This window comes from Pseudochaenichthys georgianus, chromosome 16 (genome assembly GCF_902827115.2).
Source record: "Pseudochaenichthys georgianus chromosome 16, fPseGeo1.2, whole genome shotgun sequence".
In the NCBI taxonomy this organism is placed as follows: domain Eukaryota; kingdom Metazoa; phylum Chordata; class Actinopteri; order Perciformes; family Channichthyidae; genus Pseudochaenichthys; species Pseudochaenichthys georgianus.
This window is the reverse complement of record NC_047518.2, coordinates 3,869,437-3,892,926: the sequence shown is the minus strand read 5'-3', so window position 1 is coordinate 3,892,926 and position 23,490 is coordinate 3,869,437. Positions and strand designations below refer to the sequence as shown.

General features: G+C 43.4%; 1 long non-coding RNA gene across 1 annotated transcript; it reads left to right on the top strand.

Annotated features, from left to right (window-relative positions):
* The first annotated feature begins 19,755 nt into the window (after positions 1-19,755).
* Positions 19,756-20,503, top strand: LOC139435456 (uncharacterized). The gene is made up of 3 exons (XR_011644688.1): positions 19,756-19,837; positions 20,057-20,087; positions 20,256-20,503. It is a non-coding gene; the product is annotated as an uncharacterized lncRNA (long non-coding RNA).
* Positions 20,504-23,490: the final 2,987 nt, after the last annotated feature.

Genomic DNA, 23,490 nt, shown 5'->3' with positions numbered 1-23,490 from the left:
GTCACTGCTCAAACAAGTACAAACAGCAACATGTTGATCATCACGTCCAGCCATAACGTGCAAATGAACAGACAACAATATTTAGATACAACTTTTAGCAGCAGAGACATAACTTGTACAAATAGGTCTAAAACAATCATCATTTACCTGCAACATATTACTAACTTCAGCATGTGGCATGCATCCATCATTACAAATACTTTGTCACCAGTCGAGGGGAAACTGGTTTGAAGTGGCTCCTGTGGGTTTCCCTTCAGCTCACACCCAAGTTGGTTGCACATGCTGACGTTGGAGGCATCCATCGTGACAGATACCACCCGAATGCCCCGTGCATGCAGCTCCTCCAAAGCATGACTGAGAAGGACCCTTTGTGTTTCAGGTGACAGAGACTTCGTCAGGTAATATGCAATGGGAGCCTTCCAATGTCCTTGTAGGCCAACCACCATGAACACAGAGCCTCAGTAGCAGCAGCGGTCACATTGTTTCCATCACCCATGTCTACAAAACCAGACATTGACTGGTTATGTGGATTATATTGCACATGTTTCTGATGGCCATGGCATCCAACATGAGTGCAACACATCCATATTGAGCCTGGTCGTCCTGGCATCTTCTCTCCAGCATATCCAGCATCATCTTGTTCAGGCCAGGCTTGCCATCCACCGAACACAGCCACCTGTAAAAAAAAATTGAGAAGTAGCTATTTAACGTATTTGCAACCGTAATTTCCAAAAATGAAATTGAACAACATTAAGACTACCTTTGTAATGTATGTGGATGAGGGAGGGGATGATGATAGTCTCTCTGAGGTATTTGTATGCCTTTGGACCATGTAGATGGAGTGTGAGGGCAAGCTCTCTGTGGTCCTTGGAGTACTCATGGCCCTGCTTTGCCTTGAAGTCTATTTGAAGATCTGAAATTGTATGAGAACAAATTAACAAGTCCCCTTCATATAATAACAAAGGAGTTTAATAAAGAGTGTAAGAGTAATATGTACATGCATTTCAAAGTGCTAATTTCATTTTACCTGAGTAGAAATCAAGCCTCTTTGAGTTCTTCATTAATGAGGTTCTTTTCCCTCAAATCCCCCAAAAGAGTCCTCACTGTGGTCTTTGCCCTCTTTTCTCTAGCCATGGCATTCTTCCTCTCTCGCTCGAGACTCTCCACTCTTGCTAAAGCTTCATTGAGTCTGGCCTTAAGAGCAGTAGGAGAAGCAGGCGAGACATCGCTATGATCCTAGTAGAAAGAGGGATGAACATGGTTTGAGTGATGTTTCACTTCACACACATCACTTTGACACAACTAGAGTATGGCCCACATTCTTTCTTATAGTCATCACCTGTCAAAGCCACTGCCAGCATCATGCGTGTGTGTGTGTGTGTGTGTGTGTGTGTGTGTGTGTGTGTGTGTGTGTGTGTGTGTGTGTGTGTGTGTGTGTGTGTGTGTGTGTGTGTGTGTGTGTGTGTGTGTGTGTGTGTGTGTGTGTGTGTGTGTGTGTGTGTGTGTGTGTGCCAGGAATGCATGTTCAACATGTCTTCAATTGTGTGTGTGTGTGTGTGTGTGTGTGTGTGTGTGTGTGTGTGTGTGTGTGTGTGTGTGTGTGTGTGTGTGTGTGTGTGTGTGTGTGTGTGTGTGTGTGTGTGTGTGTGTGTGTGTGTGTGTGTGTGTGTGTGCCAGGAATGCATGTTCAACATGTCTTCAATTGTGTGTGTATGGGTTTATTTGTGAGTGTGTTTAATATGAGTGGCAGCAAACAAGAGAGATTTGACTTTGTCTTTATGAATGATGTTGAAAAATAGAAATACTCACATCATCAGGCTGAGGTTGTGAGTGTGAGGTTGAAGCTTCTGGGTCGTCCTGAGGGGCCACAGACAGGCTCTCTTCAGCTTTTCTGGAAGTAGACGTAGTCCTGCCCTTTTCCGGCTAAAATAAAGAAGCATAATACTTGAGAAGAATATATATATATATATATATATATACACACACACGCACACACAGGGATAGGTATTTCTATTTTCAACATCATATCATAATGGTCCTAGACAAAGTAAAACATTTTTTCTTATTTTAACACTTTGCGCGCACTTTTGAGCCCCGCAACATATGTGAAAACTAACCAAATGTTGCATGCGAGTCAGAAGTGGTGAAAGTTGCGATGTGTAATTGGTTCCGAAACTTTACGTAAAAAATTGCGTAAGCCACGCCCACTTACGCTTATAACGTAATGTCGGCCACTTTAACTTTCACGTAAATGAACGAAACTCGCTACGCATATATAGGGTGCGGAGACAATCAAAAAAGCCTCTTGGAGGGGTATGAAATAACATACAGGAAGTTGGCCATTTTGAATTTTGTGTATGATGGGATGTCATCATATGCCGTTTCCATGGCAACACATCTCTATGCCAATGATGGGATGTCATAACTCAAACTGACATACTCAGAACGCCACCAAACTTCACATGATGGTTAACACTACAGCCCTGAACAGCTCTAGGTCAAATCTGATGTTACTTAATTTGGCGTTACCATGGCGATGGATCCTTCGCCATAAACAACGGTGTCGCTGTAAATCCAATGGACACGGTCCCATCGTCCCCCAATCTTCACTTTTATATCACCGGTCCATGCCTCAACAGCTCTATGTGAAATCTGAAATCTCACCTTATGCCGTTTCCATGGAAACGCATCCCTCGCCAAAAAATACAATGTTGTTGTAAGTCAATGGAAAATCGTCCAAACAGCACCAGACTTCAGACTATCATTAATGGTCCGGCCCTCAACAGCTCTATGTCAATTATGGGATGTCCTCATATGCCGTTGCCATGGCAACAGATCCCTCGCCATTAAACATGGTGTTGCCGTAATTCAATGGAAAATCGTCCAAACGGCACCAGACTTCAGATGATGACTAATGGTCTGGCCCTCAACAGCTCTACGCCAATTGTGGGATGTCATCACATGCCGTTTCCATGGCAACACATCCCTCGCCATAAAACACACTGTTGTCGTAAGTCAATAGAAAATGGTCCAAACTGCACCAGACTTCAGACTATCATTAATGGTCCGGCCCTCAACAGCTCTATGTCAATTATGGGATGTCATCATATGCCGTTGCCATGGAAACGCATCCTTCGCCAAAAAATACGATGTTGTTGTAATGCAATCGAAAATCGTCTAAACAGCACCAGACTTCAGACTATCATTAATGGGCCGGCCCTCAACGGCTCTATGTCAATTATGGGATGTCATCATATGCCATTGCCAGTTAACATGCTCCATACGGCACAACACTTCACAGGTTTGATAACGATGAAGCCCTCAACACATCTAAGCATATTATGGGATGTCATCATATGCCGTTGCCATGGCGACAGATCACCCGCCATCAAACACAACGTTTGTGTTACTGCTCTAACTCAAAGACATTGTCCGATCGGCCTGAAACTTCCCACGTTTGCCAACGGCCGAGTCCTCGAGACACCTAGACACGTCGACGTGCGGACAACAGCCTGCGGAGCGTCGAAGACCCGCTCAACGCTGCTTGCAGCTTTAATTATCCTTGTGTTTATTTATTTGTTTGATTAATAAACACAAGTTGGAGTCCATCAGGACCGAGGGTCAGAGCAGCTCATTTGCTTTAGAGAATATTACACCCGGAAGTAAGTATTCTCTCCGCTTCACTTGAAAAACCCCGAGATAGTCCTCAAGCTCTGTGATTGGATGTTTGAGTGTGCTCCGAGGGTTACGCCGAGCGTTGAACAGCACTTGAAATGGGATGGAACCATGGCAGACTGTCCAAAACTGGATTTGAACGGGTCCAACTGATGTTCATTGATAAGCCTGAAACATGCACTTGTCAAGGTTCAGAGGCAAATTTTGCAAATATGTGACCTGCTCTATCGAAATCAGTCGGAAGTTGCAACGGCTCATTTCAAAATAAACGTGGATTTGCGTAAAAAAACTATGTTTTCGGGGTTCGGGTGTTTTGTTTGATTTTAAATAAACAAAGTCTTGGCTTTCAGAATATGAAACTTTTATTTCCAAAATCACACGATAAGTACATGTTTGAAGCTTGTAAAGGGAAGATGACAGGCACCTTTCACTCGCAATATGCTCTTCCGCAGCGCCGCCCCCCCTCCCTCCGGTTGACATTATGAATGTACGCGTATAGTAATCATAAATAACACGGCAGGGTCCGTTACAGTTTGTTTTCATCTGATTTCAATTAAACAACGTCTTGGCTTTCAGAATATTAAACTTGTTTCGGCAAATTCAAATGATAAATACAACTTTGAAGCTTGTAACGGCATAATTACAAGCGGAGAACGGAGTAACTTGACGTCACCGCGACATAACAACAGCCGGTGTTTCTCGTGAGGGTTTTCCCCGGGAAACAAACACAATACACACAAACACAAAATTACACAAACACACGTATACACACACACACACTCGCGAGCTTCCCCCAGACCAGTAATCCAAACGAAAATATATTCCCTCCGTAGTATTTTGATCATTTGCTCCACTAATAATCAATCACATCGATGGATTCCAGAGAAGAGAAAACTTTGAAGGCCTTTTTCTCAAAATGATGACTCGGTGACAGTCATTATATAATGTGACATATTTCGCTTAATATTTGGAGTACAAAAACAATCCTGATATCATTAGAAAGGTCGGAATCTCCTCTTTCCAGCAGTGTATACAACTCAAAATGTGTCTTCGGGTCAATGCGACTGATTTCGATAGAGCAGGTCACATATGGCAGTAGCCATCGATCATCTTAAGATAAGATATACTTTATTGATCCCAAGTTGGAAACATTTGCGTTACATCAGCATGTGTAACAGTTGTAAATATGCACTGGTGTTTATTTGTAAATCATTTAGTATAATCACACAAATTCTGTTTTATATTTAATAATTCTGTGTTCTTTATTTATTGATTGTCCAATACCTGACAAGGTCGGAGATTAAAAACTTGGGTCGCAGGTTCCTCAACAGTGCATGACAAGACATCTTTCAATATGTGTGTATACCTCCACCATTAAACTGTCATATTCTGCACATTTCTTATACTATCTACATCTTATAAGAGTATAATGCATATGTATAATATCAGTTAAAATAAGTTCTTCAATATAGTTAACATTGCTGGAGGTATACACACATATTGATAGATGTCTTGTAATGCACTGTTGAGGAACCTGCGACCCAAGTTTTTCATTAATTGTCAATAAACCTTAGAAAATCTTGAAATCTTGAAAGGGATGTGCAAAATAGTCATTATACAGTCTTTAATTAACTATTAGTAGAGAATAACGAGTAATGAATATACTTTATAGGGATCCTATTAATATCTAATAATACAAATAATAAAAGTCAATAATATGCTTTAACCACTAGGTGTCCCTTTATATCAGCTGTGCACCTTTATGGTGTAAATACAGCCTATCTAGGCAAGGCAAGTTTATTTATATAGCACTTTTCATCACAAGGCAATTCAAAGTGCTTTACAAAAAATGAAAGACATTAAGAAAATGGCATTTCAAATCAGTCATTAAAAAGAAAAGCTAATAAAATAAACATTAAAAGAAAAAATACATGGATAAAAGTTACAGTGCAGTCTAAGATATGAATAGTTCAATTAAAAGCAGCGACAAAAAGAAAAGTCTTCAGTCTGGATTTAAAAGTAATAAGAGTTGCAGCGGACCTGCAGGTTTCTGGGAGTTTGTTCCAGATATTTGGAGCATAATAACTGAATGCTGCTTTACCATGTTTAGTTCTGACTCTGGGGACAGAAAGCTGACCAGTCCCTGAAGACCTGAGAGATCTGGCTGGTTCATAATTTAGCAGGTCAGAAATGTATTTTGGGCCTAAACCATTCAGTGTTTTATAAACCAGCAGCAGTATTTTGAAATCTATTCTTTGACACACAGGAAGCCAGTGTAAAGACTTCAGAACAGGAGTGATGTGATCCACTTTCTTAATGTTAGTGAGGACTCGAGCAGCGGCGTTCTGAATCAGCTGCAGCTTTCTAATAGATTTTCTAGTGAGACCTGTAAATACACCATTACAGTAGTCGAGTCTACTGAAGATAAAAGTATGGACAAGTTTTTCCAAATCCTGCTGTGACATTCGTCTTTTAATCCTAGATATATTCTTTAGGTGATAGTAGGCTGATTTAGTAACTGTTTTAATGTGACTGTTGAAACTCAGGTCAGAGTCCATGACTACACCTAGATTTCTGGCTTTATCTGTTGTTTTGAACATTGCAGACTGAAGCTCAGCGCTAACTTTTAAACGTTCTGCCTTGGCTCCAAAAACCATTACCTCAGTTTTATCTTTGCTTAATTGGAGAAAGTTCACATCCAGTCATTGATTTGTTCAATGCACTTACTCAGTGTTTGAATTGGAGCATAGTCTCCTGGTGAAATTGTTAAGTACATTTGTGTGTCATCTGCATAGCTATGGTAACTTATTTTGTTGTTCTTCATTATCTGAGCCAGTGGTAGCATGTAGATGTTAAAGAGAAGAGGCCCCAAGATGGAGCCTTGAGGAACCCCACATGTCATATTTGTCAACTCAGATGCAGAGATGGGGTCGTTACTAAAAAAAAGTAATATATTACATATTACATATTACTTTAAAAAAAAGTAATATATTACACTACTTCGTTACTCTCTACATAAAGTAACTCATTACTTAACTCGTTACTTTACTCGTTACTTTACTCGCAGGGCCGGCCCGCCCCTCCCTGCAGGCAGATCACGCAGACTGCTAAAGTTTCAAATGTTCTCTTTAGTTCAGTTTCCATTGTCGCATAAGACTGATCCAGATCCTGAATGTTTTCCTATCTGACCATGGCTGTCCTCTGTCTCCTGCTATCTGTATATTTTGCGCAGTCTATCTCTGCTCACGCTGTTGCACTGGAACCAGACACCGCAAAGACTTCAGCTGAGCATGTACGAACTGCGCATGCGTGAGTGGCAATAACTCTCCTTACCAGCAGGTGGCGGTAGTGTGTATTCGTCATTCAAAACAGGCAACAACCGGAAAACAGAGAAGAAGAACAGACCGTGATATAAACAAACAACAAATAGCTGTGCGTTAGCTTCACCTTAGCATGTGTTCTTTGCAGGTGTTTGTTGAGGTTTAATTATGACTGATTGGGCAATGTTAGTAACTGTAGTGTGATTACTGAATTATAAAAGTAGCGTGTTACACTACTCCTACCGACAAAAGTAATATTATTACTTTGTAACGCGTTACACCCAACTCTGCTCAGATGTGTATTTACCTTTAAGTAGGATTCAAACCAATTTAGAACTGCCTGACTGGAACACATCAAAACAGTTATTTAAATGCAAGAAATTACTCAACTGTTGAAAAACAACTTTTTCAATGATTTTACCTAGAAATGGCAGGTTTGATATGGGCCTGTAATTGTTCATTACTGAAGCATCTAGATTATTATTTTTTAAGAGCGGTTTAATGACTGCAGTTTTCAGGGCCTGTGGAAAAACACCTGAGTGAAGAGATTTGTTTACTATATGAAGTAGATCCGAGGCCATGCAAGGAAAAACATCTTTGAAAAATCCTGATGGAATAATATCAAGGCAGCAGGAGGAGGACTTCAGAAGTTGTATAATGTCCTCTAGGTTTTTATCATTAATCTGATGGAATTGTGTCATGGTGTTGAATTGATTTTAAGTGGACACAGAGACAACACATTTGCGGTACCTGATGCAGAGGCACTGACTGCTTGTCTGATTTTCTGAATATTGTCAGTGAATAATAATAATAATAATAATTTCAATTTATATAGCGCCTTTCACGAAACCCAAGGACGCTTTACAATGGGAAGTAAAAGAAGAAGAAGAAGGCAAAATCATTGCACGCCTTGGTGGATAGAAATTCAGAGGCTACTGACACTGGGGGGTTAGTTAGTCTGTCGACGGTAGCAAACAAGGCACGTGCGTTGGTTTTTGTTTTTGGTAATGATGTCAAAGAAGAACGATTCTCGTGCGTTTTTCAATTCCAAATTATAAAGGCCAAGTCTCTCTTTATAGATTTCAAAGTGAACCTGGAGATTTGTTATTCGCCACCTGCTTTCAGCTTTTCGACATTCTCTTTTTTCTGTTTTCACGGTCATGGCCTTTCTCCATGGAGATATTTTCTTGCCAGACACTTCCTTTACCTTAGTTGGAGCAATGGCATCTATAACATTTTTTATTTTTGAATTAAAATGATCGACTAGCTCATTTACTGAGATGTTATCAGGGGCAAGTGTGGAAGACAAATTCCGAGTAAACATTTCCCTAGTATTTTCAGTTACATATCGCTTTGTGGTTACCTCTTTTTGAACATTTTTGTGAACAGAAATAGAGCTCTCAAAGAAAACACAGGAATGGTCAGAGAGTGCAACATCAGTCACCACAACCTTAGAGATATTCAGACCCTTTGAGATCATTAAGTCCAGAGTGTGCCCCTTATTGTGCGTGGGCTCCGTCACATGCTGAGTCAGTCCATAGCTATCAAGAACACAAAACAGTTTTTTTGCCCCTCTGTCCTGGGGGTTGTCAACATGGATGTTAAAATCACCAACAATGACTAGACGGTCAAAGTCAATACACACTATAGACAGCAGTTCGGTAAAATCATCAAAAAAGCTTGCACAGTATTTGGGTGGTCTATAGATATTTAGGAACAGAGCTCGAGAGGAGCATTTCAGCTGAAGGGCCACATATTCAAAATAAGTTTCCATACGATGTCTTCCTGCATTGAAGGGCATTGAACAGAATAGCAACTCCACCTCCGTTCTTATGCATTCTTTCTTGACTCATAAAACTAAAGTTGGGAGGGGTTGATTCGATAAGAACAGCTGCACTGTTATTTTGTTCAATCCAAGTTTCTGTTAAAAACATAAAATCGAGATTGTGCACAGTGATAAAATCATTGATTAAAGATGTTTTTCCTGCCAAAGACCTGAGATTTAAAAAAGCTAAGTTTAGGTTAGTTAAACATGCCATCAGTCATGTTTTTTGTAACAAGCTGTGGCTGACATGGAATCACTGCTAAATGTGATAAACTCACACAAATGTTTGAGCACTTCCTGTTTCTAAGCTGATTCACCGCTCTTAATCTATTACCTATCAACACAGATATCGGCAAAGCTACAGGCAGGCAGGGCCCCGGCATGTCCTGGAAAGAGTTGAGAGTGCCATACGCCCTTGAGCCTGGACCCAGCAGATATCAGTTTGCAGCGTTTTGTACACACACATCCCTATCAGGCTTTGAAGGGGAGGGAGGACCCACCACCCTGCTCCTCTCATCATAGGAGGGCAGGGTGAGGGCTACACTGTGGAAAGGTGGGTTTGGAAATCTGCTTCCATCTTCCTTGTATTGTTTTGGTTTGGATGATTGTGGTAGGCATGGTAGGCATGGTGATGAAGCCGGGGGAGGTGGTGCGCGTCTCTGCTTCAGTGATTTTGGTGGGCGTCGTTGAGGGGCAGGGGTAAAGGACATGCTGCCAACCCTGCGTGTCGCCTTCATGCGGTCATCGAACTCCAGGGGGAGGGCGAGGGTGAAAGGGTGAGCGGAGAGTAGAGAGAGCTGGGGGATGAATGAAGAGTATCCTCAAAGGCGTTGACAGGGGGGGTGACGGGCAGTGGAGACTCCTCCATGTGTCTCATAGGTCTCCCATAATCAGAACATTCCTCAGGCGGGTGCAGTGATAATTCTTCAGGGTTTTCTGCACGATGTGTTGTGTCTTTCTCCTGTTTTGATTCCTCTTGTTGCTTGTCCTTGGCAAAGGGAACAGATTGATGACGCAGGCAGTTGAATATGTTAGAGATAAACAATTTCACTCCTGACTTGTTCAAGCAAACTCCATTTGCCTTGAAAAGATGTCTGCGATCCCAGAAAAAGTTAAAATTGTCAATAAAATGGACAGAATGGTCAGTACAGACCGTTGAAAGCCAGGTGTTCAGTGCAAACAATCTGCTGAATCTCTCCACTCCTCTTTTGACTGGCGGTAGAGGGCCACTGATGAACACCTCCGCATTTAGAGAGCTGACAGTTTCCAACTGTTACGGTTATCTGATAGGACCCAAACGCAGGACACGGCAGAGTGTTACAAAGGATTTATTTTGAGGAGAAGGAGCGTGGAGAGTAATCCGGTTGCTGGCGGCTGTAGAGGTGGAGGAGCGTGGAGAGTAATCCGGTTGCTAGCGGCTTTTGAGGTGGAGGAGCGTGGAGAGTAATCCACTGGAGAGTAATCCTGGAGCACAGGAAGAACAGGTGAGAAGAACATTCAAGTGTAGCGGAAATAGCTAACTAATTCTAAGAAGGCTGAGAAAGCTGAGAGTATTTACCACTGGGGTTTAAACAACGATCTGGCGCTGACAGGTTGTGGAGCCTCCGCTGATATGCCATTAGTAATGGCTGATGGAAATCAGGTGTGTAGCAGAGGAGGGTGCCCGTCTGCCACACAGACAGGGGAAGGGAAAACACACACAAGGGAGGTGGCTGGAGAATACAACCACCACAGTACCCCCCCCCCCCCCCCTTAAGGGACGCCTCCAGGCGGTCTACCAGGTCTACCAGGTCTTCCAGGGTTATCCCGGTGGAAGTCCCCTACCAGCAATGCGCCCACGATGTCTCGCCGGGGAACCCAACACCTCTCCTCTGGACCATAGCCCTCCCAATCCACAAGATATTGGAATCCCCTTCCACGGCGACGAACGTCCAACAATCGCCTGACGGTGTAGGTTGGGTGATTATTGATGATGCGGGGGGGTGGGGGAACACTCACTGGAGGAGACAAAGGACTGCTGGCAACAGGTTTCAACAGAGAGACATGAAATGTCGGATGAACCTTCATGTGTGAGGGAAGCTTGAGCTTGACTGCAGATGGATTGATAATAGAGTCGATGATGAAGGGACCGACATACCGTGGAGTACGTTTCTTCGACTCTGTCTTGAGTGGGAGATCTTTGGAAGAAAGCCAAACACTCTGACCTGGTAAGTAGTTGGGGGCCGGGGTCCTGTGGCGGTCTGCGATGAGGCGGTTGCAGGCCGCGGAGCGGGGCAGAGCTGCTCGGGTGTCCCTCCACACTTTACGACAGCGACGAAGGTGGGCCTGAACAGAGGGAACAGCAACTTCCTCTTCCTGGGCTGGAAACAGAGGTGGTTGGAAACCCATGGCACAATGAAAGGGTGAAATACCTGTGGCTGCAGGGAGTTGTGGGCATATTCGATCCATGGCAGATGTGGGCACCATGACGAAGGGTTCCTGAAAGCCACACAGCGAAGGGCCGCCCCCAGATCCTCGTTGGCCCGTTCCGTTTGCCCGTTCGTCTGAGGATGATAGCCAGATGACAGGCTCACCGATGGTCCCAGAGCCTGACAGAAGGCCTTCCAAACGTGGGAAATGAACTGGGGACCCCGGTCAGAGACGATGTCGGTGGGGATTCCATGAAGTCGAACTACATGGTTGACCAGAAGATCTGCAGTCTCTCGGGCAGTGGGAAGCTTGGAAAGAGCCACAAAGTGTACCATCTTTGAAAATCTGTCCACAATAGTTAGGATGATGGTATTTCCTTGTGAAAGTGGAAGTCCAGTAACAAAATCCAATGCCACATGCGACCAAGGGCGACTAGGTACCGGCAGCGGGCGAAGCAGGCCAGAGGGAGACTGGTGGGAGGACTTGGCGCGGGCACACACTGTACAGGCAGCAACAAAGGCCCTGGTGTCTTGAGCTATGGAAGGCCACCAGAACCGTTGTCTGAGAATAAACAGTGTGCGATGGACACCAGGATGACATGAGAGACGAGAGGCGTGTGCCCACTGCAGGACCTAGGAGCGAACAGGGGTAGGCACAAAAAGACTATTAGCTGAGCAGTTACCTGGGTTAGGCTGCATTTGCTGAGCCTCCCTGACCAATGACTCAATCTCCCAGGTAACAGCCCCCACCACGCAGGAGGCAGGCAAGATAGTGTCTGGACTGGCAGCTGGTCCTTCGGAAGCGAACTGGCGGGAGAGAGCGTCAGGCTTGAGGTTCCATGACCCTGGACGGTAGGTGAGGGTGAATGAGAAGCCGCCGAAATGCAGGGCTCATCGAGCCTGACGGGAGTTAAGGCGCTTGGCAGATTGGATGTACGCCAGGTTCTTGTGGTCTGTCCATACAATAAAAGGGAGTTCACCTCCCTCCAGCCAGTGCCTCCACTCCTCTAGGGCAAGTTTGACAGCCAGCAGCTCTCTGTTACCTACGTCATAGTTCTTCTCAGCTGGGGTGAGGCGGCGAGAGAAAAATGCACACGGATGCAATTTTTGGTCTCGTTCCGAGCGCTGGTAAAGAACTGCCCCTACCCCGGTGTTGGAGGCATCGACCTCCACAACGAACTGGCGAGAGGAATCATTGTGGATGAGCACAGGGGCAGTAGTGAAGAGTCTCTTTAGCTCTGAGAAGGCTGCATCGCACTCTGGGGTCCAGGAAAAAACAGTTGTAGGGGAAGTGAGTCTGGTTAAAGGACCCGCCACTCTGCTGTAGTCCCTGATGAAGCGCCGATAGAAATTGGCGAAACCAAGAAACCGTTGAAGCTGTTTAACTGAGGTTGGTTTGGGCCACCCCGCCACCGCTTGGATCTTCTCAGGGTCGGTCCTAAGCTTTCCTTCCTCAAGGATGTAGCCCAGGAATGAGATTGTGTTGACATGGAATTCGCATTTCTCCGCCTTCACAAAGAGTCTGTTTTCCAGGAGTCTCTGCAGCACCTGCCTGACATGGATAATGTGTTCCTCCTTGTTATGAGAGAATATGAGGATGTCATCCAGGTAGACAAAGACTGACCGGTTGAGGAGGTCACGGAGCACATCGTTCACCATCGACTGAAAGACTGCTGGGGCATTTGTCGGTCCAAAATGTGTCACCAGATACTCGAAGTGACCGAGTGGTGTGTTAAAGGCCATCTTCCACTCGTCCCCTTCTCGGATTCTGATGAGGTGGTAGGCATTGCGGAGGTCCAGTTTGGAAAAAATGGTGGCTTCCTGGAGGGGTTCAAAGGCGGAGTTAATGAGGGGTAGTGGGTATTTGTTCTTTACAGAATGAGGTTTACTGGCTTGGTGCGGTGAGTGATTTGGGCCAGGAATTTTCCATTTAGAGCATTAGCATTAAGAGGTGAATCTAACACTTCGCAGGAAATTCTTGCCTGAGCTGCAATGTCAATGTCCAAAAAGTTCTCATCCGCCCCAGAGTCCACTAAGGCGAGTAGGGGTAGGGACTGTTGATCGCAGCAAAGCATGGCTTCTAGCTGTGTTCTGGGTCGGGGGTTGAGAGAGGAGGAAGGGCTCCCCAGAATCCCCACAGCTACTGACGAGCCTGACCTTTTAGCAGATTAGGACAGGAGGAAACGAGATGACTGGTTTGGCTGCAATAAACACATTCCCCAGCCTGGATCCTTCTAGCACGCTCAGATGGTGAGAGGCGGGCCCTTCCCACTTGCATGGGCTCATCTCCAGGGAATGAGACTGAGTAAGGAGTCGGGAAAGATCTGGGGATTGGGGTAGTGGCAGTGTCAATTTGGGGATGAAGTGAGGAGTCGCTGGGATTGGAGTGACGGCTAGTCCTATCCCTACATCTCTCTCTGAGGCGATTATCAATCTTAATGGCTGTGGCAATTAAATTATCCAAGCTACCTGGATCATCCCTAGCTGCTAGCTCGTCTTTAATTGCTTCGTTCAGCCCCTGAAGAAAAGCATCCTGCAATGACTTGTTATTCCAGCGTGAGTCGGAAGCAACTGTTCTAAACTCAACTGAAAATTCGGCTACACTACGGGAGCCCTGCCGGAGAGAAAGAAGGCGTCTGGAAGCGTCCCTCCCCTGTACCGGGTGATCAAAAACTTTTTTCATTTCGGAAATGAAAGTATCATATGACCAGCACATTTGTGGCTGGCTCTCCCTAACAGCTGTAGCCCAATCTAAAGCCCTCCCCCTCAACAGACTCATTACATATGCTACCCTAGCCCCATCTGTGTGATAAGTACTCGGCTGCTGCTCAAAAACTAACGTACACTGGAACAAAAAGGCTCTACAAATACCCAAATCTTCAGCGTATCGCTCCGGTGTGGGAATGACAGCCTCTCGTAGCTGATGGAGGGGTGCGGCAGGAGGGGGGGAGGGGCTGTCGGCAGTGCAGCGGGCTGCGGGGGGAAAGCCTGTGAGGTGAGCAGTTCTACCTGCGTGCCAATCCTTTGCACATTAGAGGAGAGGTTCCGGAGAGTCTCCACTGCCTCACGGAGAACTGTATCGTGATGCCCCACGAGAACACCTTGATTGGCCAGGGCTTGGCAGAGTTCGTCCGCAGTTTTGGGCTGGTAGCCGTTGTCCGCTGGGTCCATACTGGCCAAATCGTTCTGTTACGGTTATCTGAGAGGACCCAAACGCAGGACACGGCAGAGTGTTACAAAGGTTTTATTTTGAGGAGAAAGAGCGTGGAGAGTAATCCGGTTGCTGGCGGCTGTAGAGGTGGAGGAGCGTGGAGAGTAATCCGGTTGCTAGCGGCTGTTGAGGTGGAGGAGCGTGGAGAGTAGTGATGTTACGTATTGCGCCGAGGCTTCGGAGCGTGTGTCGAGTAATCCCCGAAGCTTTTTGTGAAGCACGTATCGAGGCTTGTATCGTTTTGGGCCAGTGACGTCACCGATGACAAACGAAGCCTCGCTGCCTGTCGACACCACGTGACTGCTTCACGAAGTGATTCAGATCGGTTGAACCGTTGAACCCATACAGTCTATGGTTGAACCACGACGCTCATAATACCCATGGATGTATAACAAGAACCATATTACCCCTCCTGTACCCGGGCCCGGTGACACGATGGAATCAAGAGAGCTCAGACCCTCACTTATATAGAGGTCGGAACATGTCATAAGTATAAATGGATGCAAGCATAAATAAATGTAGGAATAAAAACATCAATAAATACAGGAATAAATATGTTGCAGTGTTTTCAGGGAGCTTTAGCGTGTGTGCTGTGGCTCAGCTGGAAAGCAGTTGACTCATGACCGCAGGGTCCCTGGTTCAACGACTGAACAATACATATTTTTTTGTTGTTTATAAAAGCTACAGCTAAATGAGACAATGTAGTTAATAAATGTATTCTTTGATATGGTTTAGCCTTTCTCAGGCTACAACAAGTTTATGAATATTAGTAAGGAATACAAATCCCTCTTTGCAATGTGTACCAGCCTCCTTAGGCTTTTCAATCACAATCATTAAACTGGAATAAATACAATATTGTTAACATGAAAATATGATTTAATGTTCGTTGTTTAGAGTTATTCTTAGGCTTTACTCATTGGGAACTCGGTATGAGAGAGCACACTGTTGAGATGTCCAATCTGCCTGTTTTACACACTTTGACCAGCAGGGGGTTTGTGTTCAAATGAAGCCCATGATGAAGCCTCATGAGATGAACCCTTTTGCGAACCAATTGGCTCGAAAGCTTCAAAGCTTCATAAGGCTTCATCTCGCCATCACTAGTGGAGAATAATCCACTGGAGAGTAATCCTGGAGCACAAGAAGAACAGGTGAGAAGAACATTCAAGTGTAGCGGAAATAGCTAACTAATTCTAAGAAGGCTGAGAAGGCTGAGAGTATTTACCACTGGGGTTTAAACAACGATCTGGCACTGACAGGTTGTGGCGCCTCCGCTGATATGCCATTAGTAATGGCTGATGGAAATCAGGTGTGTAGCAGACGAGGGTGCCCAACTGATTGCAGCAGGTGGAGGTTGAGCCGGGAGCCAGGAGTGACAGCCACCACGCCCACACAGACAGGGGAAGGGAAAACACACACAAGGGAGGTGGCTGGAGAATACAACCACCACAGCAACAAATATTTAAAGTCTTCTTTCAGCATTTATGAATGTTGTTTCACAACATCATTTGTTCCAATGTGCAGTACCACATTCTTCACAGTCGGATGTTCAGCCCCAATATGCAGGATCTTCTCAGCCAAGTCAGAGACCATATCCTTGGGAAAACAGAGTACTTTGGTGTTGTTCTTATTACACAGACTTTTTACATCTCTTACAGCAGAGTCACCCACAATCAGAGTTTCAGGCCCAGTCGTTAGCTTTCCCTCTAGCCTTTTACTTTTGGAGTAGCTATTGGTCCTTACCCTGCTGTGTGAAGAGGACAGGTTATCCAGGTCATCAGAAAGAGATCTCCGGCTCTCGGTCAGCGGAGCGTATCTGTTCTGGATTGGCACACTCTGTGGTTTAGGAGGATTGTTGTAGTTCTCCCTTTAGCAGCTGTCCACGGCTGTTTCCTAGTATGAATAGGGGTTGAAGAGGTGCTCTTCCTGGGTGATAACAATGCAGGCTAGCCGGTCGCATCACAGATTTCAGAGCGCTGGGCTCTGCCTGTTATCCGTCCTACCAATTGGATCAAATATAAAAGTCAGCCGAATTAGTGTTGATACTGCAAGGAGACGTATTGTGTGAAAATAAATGTAAGATGTTGTTTAATGGCTGATATATTTATGATCCACGTCACGTTTTCAGTTTTGGCGGCAGTTCCTCATGTTTGTCTAGAAGTCTTCTCATCAGGGCTCTATAAATAGAGAACTACGGCAGATATGTAATATTTAATGCAGCCGAACCGTGTATTACAATGCCGTTATGTGATGACTTTCAAAGAGAAAAGCAAGAACACTCGGAATTAAGTATTATTTTTTGTTTTTAAATGTTTCGGTCTGATTCCGGTATTTGTTTATGACGATGTGCTGTGAGATGTGAGATGTGAGATGTGAGACTGGGTTGGAGAATTGCACAGGGGAAAATAACGTAGATCTATGCCACCATTTTAGATGCGGATTTTGTTAAACTAATACGTTTGCGCTGTGGACCAACACTATACATTGACGGGGAAGGGGGTAGCAATAAAGATAACACCATTAAACAGTTACACAACATAACAGAAATAATATCGATAGCAGCGTCCCTAGCAATCACCTTGGTAACAATGAAAATGGACACAATTTCCTGAAGTAATCTTCGTAATAACTAGCAAACTAAAGATCATGTACATCCACTGCACACATAATCTGAAATAACAACTCATATTTCTCGCATCAAATTACATCAAAACGCATTTTAATGGCCAAACTAACCTTAAAATAGGCATTTTCCACCGAGAATAAAACGAAGGTCGGCCATGTTTTTTTTTTCTTTAGGGAGAAATTTGAAGATCACGTGACATAGACGCCAGCCATTGGAATGAATGGTGAAAATAAACATAGGGATCTTACAATTTCAGAGGCGTTTTTGTAGAAATACTACGTCCTACGTTGTGGACCAATGTAGTTATTACACGTTTTTTTGTGAGACTGGGTTGGCTATATCTGAACAACAAAGTGGTTAAAAATCATTTTATTCATTTATTGGAAACATTTAATCGCTTTTTTCGTTTATACATTTTAAGAATGGCGTTTATCTTTTTTGAGAATGAGTTCTTATTTTATTTTTATTTATTAGGGTCTACAGATGATACAAATGTATATGTCAGTAAATGTGTACTAACAGAGGCGGGTGTGTTTGTGAAAACAACGGGGACAGAGCTGCTGTCAGAAATCAGCTGTGCGGCGTCATCAGAAACGGACGTTGCTTCACGTGACGCTCCGGAGGAAAGGACGTCCCATTGTTCTTAAAACTAATTTCCCTGCTTCTCGTGGTTTCCTTGCGTCTCTCCATGCTTCCCTGGTGGGAGGGACTAGACGCAGGGAAACGACGCAAGTGAGGGACGCAAGGAATCCATTTAATCGACCTGAGATGCAGCCCCAGTCTTCTCTACAGCTAATCAGCAGCTGATGGGTATCTGCCTGTGCACCTGAGTCTGACGGCTGATCGGATCCTCTCACCCTCAGCTGGCCTATCAGCAGCCAGGACCGACCATATAGGAGGCACCCAGGAAGCCTTCTCCCTCTCTCTCACCCTGGGCCTGTTGCTGACTGAGGAGCCTGAATTTGACTCTTGTTAGAAACTGATACTACTTTGTTCTTTCTGACCTTTGTGAATGTGTGTGTGTTGAGAGGTGGAGGAGTTAGGTAAGTCTGGTGTACCCTGTACATTTCTCATCACGTAGGTAACTAATGTTAGACACACTAGGTTAGCGGATTGTTAGTTAGTGAGGGGTTTTGTTTGAGTTTTGGTTTCAGAGGATAGATGTAGAGACAGGCCTGGTTTTGTTATACTTATTTATTTAGTTAGGCACAATCTCCTCCTCCTCCTCCTCCTCCTCCTCCTCACACAAAGAGTATTTCTGTTCAGTTCTTTGGTTTACAAGGAATCAAACTTTTGTTAACCTTTACACTGACTCCCTCATTTTATTGGTTATTGGTGTGTTATTGTCTCCAGGTCCCCTAGACCTTAGTGGGGATGTAACAATCACACACATTTAAATAAAGTTCACCATATAACTCACTTCAATTCAGTTGTTTTAAGCATTAGCATAATAATTGTTGTGTTTCCAAAGAAGAGGTAGTCACCCTAGAATCTACAGTGTATCCAAGGCGTTTTCTTCCCTTCCCACTTTGTTTTCTTGTTTGTATTCTATATGGTGGTTGTTCAGTGTTGAATCATTCATTAGCTAACAATGACATTATTACCATTTGAAATAGAAGATATTTATTGTTCTATTAATATAAAGGGAAGTCAGTTACTCTTTAAAACAGCTTTACTTTTACTTGAGTATAGAGAGGCGAAGTCACGCCCATCTACTTCCGGCCCATGGGACCCCGGAAGCGAAAAATTATACATTGAATTCAATGGAGAGAGAAAACGTATCTTTTGATCCCGTTTGAATTGATGTTTGTCAATCTTAAACAATAATTTCCATGTAAAAAAAGTCACAGTTTGTCGTAAAACTGTTGAGATATAAGACTATGAAAAATACGCAACTCGAAAGACTACAAATCCCAAATCCCATTCTGGGTCGCGTAAGTGATGTCATCGGCGATAATGCTCCAAGACTGGTTGCGACTCGCAATTAAAGCAAAGAAGAAGAAGAAGAAGAAGATCTCATAACTCATTTATTCCCTCCAATAAATAAGAGATTGCTCCAATAAATTCACTTTTACAAGATGCCTGTGTGCTTTGTACCAGGTTGGAATCACAAAAGTGATCATACCACTTGCTCGTTCTATCGCTTCCCGTCTGATGAAAGGACCAGGAGTCGTTGGACCAAACATATCAGGTAATACACATGTTTTGCATGGAACATAGTCAAGTTAGCTACATAGCTAGTAGCGAGCACGTTAGTTAGCATCACATTACTTAGCCTTGTCATTTGTATTAGCCTTAACATGAAGTAAACCCAAATGTTAAACAGTAAGAGTAGTCATGATGGTAAGTATTTTGTGAAACATTTGAAGAGTAGCCTATCGCCCCCTCCACCAGGTGCTAAGGGGGCGGGAGGTAGGCTAACGGCACATTAGCATCGGCGATCTTTTCTACTTAATGCTATCTGCTCAAATGGTTAACATTGAACATTAAAAGATCAGGCAGAGAGTCGAAGGAAGGCAGGCAGGCAGCTTTGCATGACATTCTTCTGGACGTGTTTCATTGTGGTGATAGTGAGTCAATCTGTTTGTTGGAAAGACAGTAGTTGAGTGATTACTGATAGAAAATTATTAAAAGAGATAATTATTCAAAGTGTTGTTACTTTAAAGTGTTGTTACTGACCTTTTTCTCTTTTATTTCTTTCCCTCACCTGTAACTGCTGAGACCCTGAGGAACATGCACACTGGACTGACCTGCTCTGGCAACCTGATTTCCACTGTACGTAATAGTATTTGGTTATGGTATATTATTTATATACATCAAAGGCACAATGCACCCCCCAGAGACACACATGTATTGAGTGTGATATTTGCATAGGTCAAGTGAAATCATCTTTACATACTAGAAAACTGTAGGAGCGGCAACTTGTTTTGAAATTGAATTTTTAATATCCGATAATAAAGTTGATCTGTTTTCTTTATTCTTCTCTCTTCCCAGCTCCATCCATCACCGTGCTCTGTTCCTGCAGGTCCTGCTTGCTAATCAATGCTTATTTTTTTACACAATTACAAATAAAGTCAATGTATTGTATGACATGAAGTTGTGCTTCATTCGGAGTCAATAATAAATTCATCTGCCTTCATCCATTCTGCCTTCAACTGCACAATGACTGTGGACTGCACCGACATCCATGTAGCTGCCCCCCAGTAAGATGAACCAAGCAAAGAGGGTCACCATCATGCCCAAGGACATCCAGCTGGCCCGCTGCATCCGCGGAGAGAGGGCTTAGACTGACCTGAGACCAGCACACCCAAACACAACGGCTCTTTTAAGAGCCACCTACAGTTTCAAAGAGTTGCAATCCTACGTTATTATAATGATTAAACTGGTTCATGTATCACTTAGTTTACTGAACCGTGATGAATGAAAGAAATTAGTGAGGTAGTGGTTTACTGAAGTTACAAAGACATTAATATATGAGTAACAGGTCAGTGTAAACACAAGCTTCTGTCAATTATGGATCATTCAAACTATTTATATAAAAATATGTAATAAAGTTCTAAAACAAGTATTCGGTATATTCCTTGATAGCTTTTGGAGAAGGTTGTTTTTAAGTTTACTAAAATCTATCGTTTCAACTGTTTCACTTTATAAAAAGGAACAGGTGAGTAGAGCATCATTGAGTTTCTTATTCTGTCAGTAAATTATCCAAATGAAATGTTTATCATTATTTTATTCAACCCTAAACAAATTGATTGTACCTTTTTAATAATGACCTTACATGGTCGGCAAAGTTAAATTAACTTCAGAAAATCAAATCTGTTCTGAGAAAAAACTAATAAATGTTTAAAGATAGGAACTTGCCATCCCACTGAAAACAGTCCGTAGAGATTTAAAGGCGTAGTTGTAGTTCAGTCCAACGTTTCATCTGGATTCATTTCGCCAACAGTCAACTATTTTCATAAAGAATATATATATTTTTCAACTTTATTGTCAATCTTACTCAGTTAGTGTTTATAGACAGAGAGATCAAAAGACGTTTAAATAAAATTATACAATTTACAGATATGTATACAAATATATATATATCCTATATACACCATCATGTATAATGATGGTGTCTGATGTAGAAGGAAGTGTGGTAGATCACAAGTAAATATAGAGTTACATACAGATCCATGTTACAGCAAAATATGGAATAACTAAGAAGCACGCAGTATAATAATAATTACATGCAACAATTAAATAACTGCTCAGCGTCTCCACCACAATCCCAATCTGCTGTGTCCTGTTTTCCTCCCCTCTGCATAACACCCCATCACACATACGGAACACAACGCAGAGTCTGAGGGTGTTAAGAGTATGTTTATTTAAATGTCCTCCTCTCTACTGGCCAACACAGGGAGCATATGCTGGGTGTAGAAGTTCTCCAGGAGGAGGAGATTTCCATGCCATGCAGGGTCTTTGGGGATGAGGATGATGATCGCCTCCTTCGTGGTCCACACAACAAAGTAGCAGAGACTGATGTGCAGCTGCCCTTGGACCTGGTGCCAGTATGGGTGATTCTCCTTGAGAATATATGACCCACCCTCCTCACGGAGACAGAAGGATGGTAACTGGACTGCCTCCGCGATGGTCATGTTCATGTCACCAAAATCCTTGAATCTACACACAGCAAATAAACTCAAATGACACAACGAGATGTAAAAGGAGATCACACATACAGTATAGACTATACTGTATAGTCGATATAAAACTGGCCGCTTCAATCTGAAGAGCAACTAAAACAAAACACGGGAGTGTACCTTGTTCTTGTGAACACTAATGTTATCCACAGCATACACAGAGACCACGAAGTTCTTAAGGAGAAAACTAGCTACTAAAACAAAACACGTTAGTGTACCTTGTTAGCTAATGTTAGCTAGCTGACATTAACGTTACACATTGCACTCATATTACTCACCGAAACCTTGTAAAGCCGGTCCCGCATGCTGGCTCTTACAGAACCGACTAACTCCCCTTTCGTGTATGTACAGCTCTCAACATGCCCAGACTTGTAGTGATTTTCACCTCATTTTATACTTTTCGCCTCATTCTGAAAGAAACAGGTGAAATTTGCTAACGTGACAGCCGTCTTTGTGATGGTGACGCGTATTGTGCGAGACCAGAGACCTCTAGTTCACTGAGCGGTTTCACACAAAAAAATGGGTAACTTCACAGTTTTACGACACATTTTTATTTTTTTGACTTGCAAAATATTCTTTTAAATTGACAAACATCATATGTGTCATTCGTGGCACAATTCAAACGGGATCAAAAGATAACTTTTCTCTCTCCATTGACTTCAATGTATAATTTTCCGCTTCCGGGGTCCCATGGAGGCTCCCGGAAAGGGAGGGACTTCGCCTCTCTATAGAAGTTTAGTCAGTACTTCTACTTTTACCAGAGTATTTGTAAACACACGAGTATCTGTACTTCTACTTGAGTAAAGGATGTGTGTACTTTTGCCATCTCTGCCTTCAGCTAAGCGCTGGTGACTTGATGTCACAGTGATGTAGTTTGTTTATATGTGAGCTTTTTTCTTCTGGTTTTCATTTTCGCTACAAAAATCATCAAGTGGTGTTGTTGGTGGAGATTTCTCTGATGAATATCATGTGGAAATAACGTAAATGTCCTTAGTTTCTGCAATATGCCAAAATTAGGGCTGTCAGTCGATTAAAATATTTAATCGCGATTAATCGCAAATTAATCGCACATTTTTGATCTGTTCTAAATGTACCTTAGAGGAATATTTTTCAAGTTTTTAATACTCTTATCAACATATGAGTGGACAAATATGCTTTATGCTAATGTTTATTATCATTTGAACAATGACAAATATTCTCATGAATATTAAACACAACAACCTGAACATTACAAATATTCGCCTCAATTCAACCTGGAACCTCTCTCATACAATACAAATTGTGTGTGTGTGTGTGTGTGTGTGTGTGTGTGTGTGTGTGTGTGTGTGTGTTGGATCGTTGGAGCTATGCAACTCAAGGCATATGCTCGAACGGGAGCTGCCTGGACGCTGCAATCATGTTGCTGCAATCATGAGTGTGCTGACTTTTCGTACAATGTCCCGCTGTCTGCTTCCTGCATCAAGTCAAGTGCTCGGCGCAGTTGTGTGGATAGAGCGCTCCTCTGTTTTCATTTAAACAGCTCCTTATATCCGTTAGCGCAGCAAGCTAGCACCAGATGCTAACAACAACAATGCACGTAAGGTCTCTCTCTCGCTCGCTCGGGCCACACATACACACACCCTCCCGGTCCTCCCGATGGCCAGTCGGTGCCTGCCGGTGAGCGTGGAAGTGTGGTCTGCCACAAGCGGGCGGCAGGAGCGGGGCTGTCAGCAGATGGTATTTTAAACTCGATGCGCTCTGAAACTA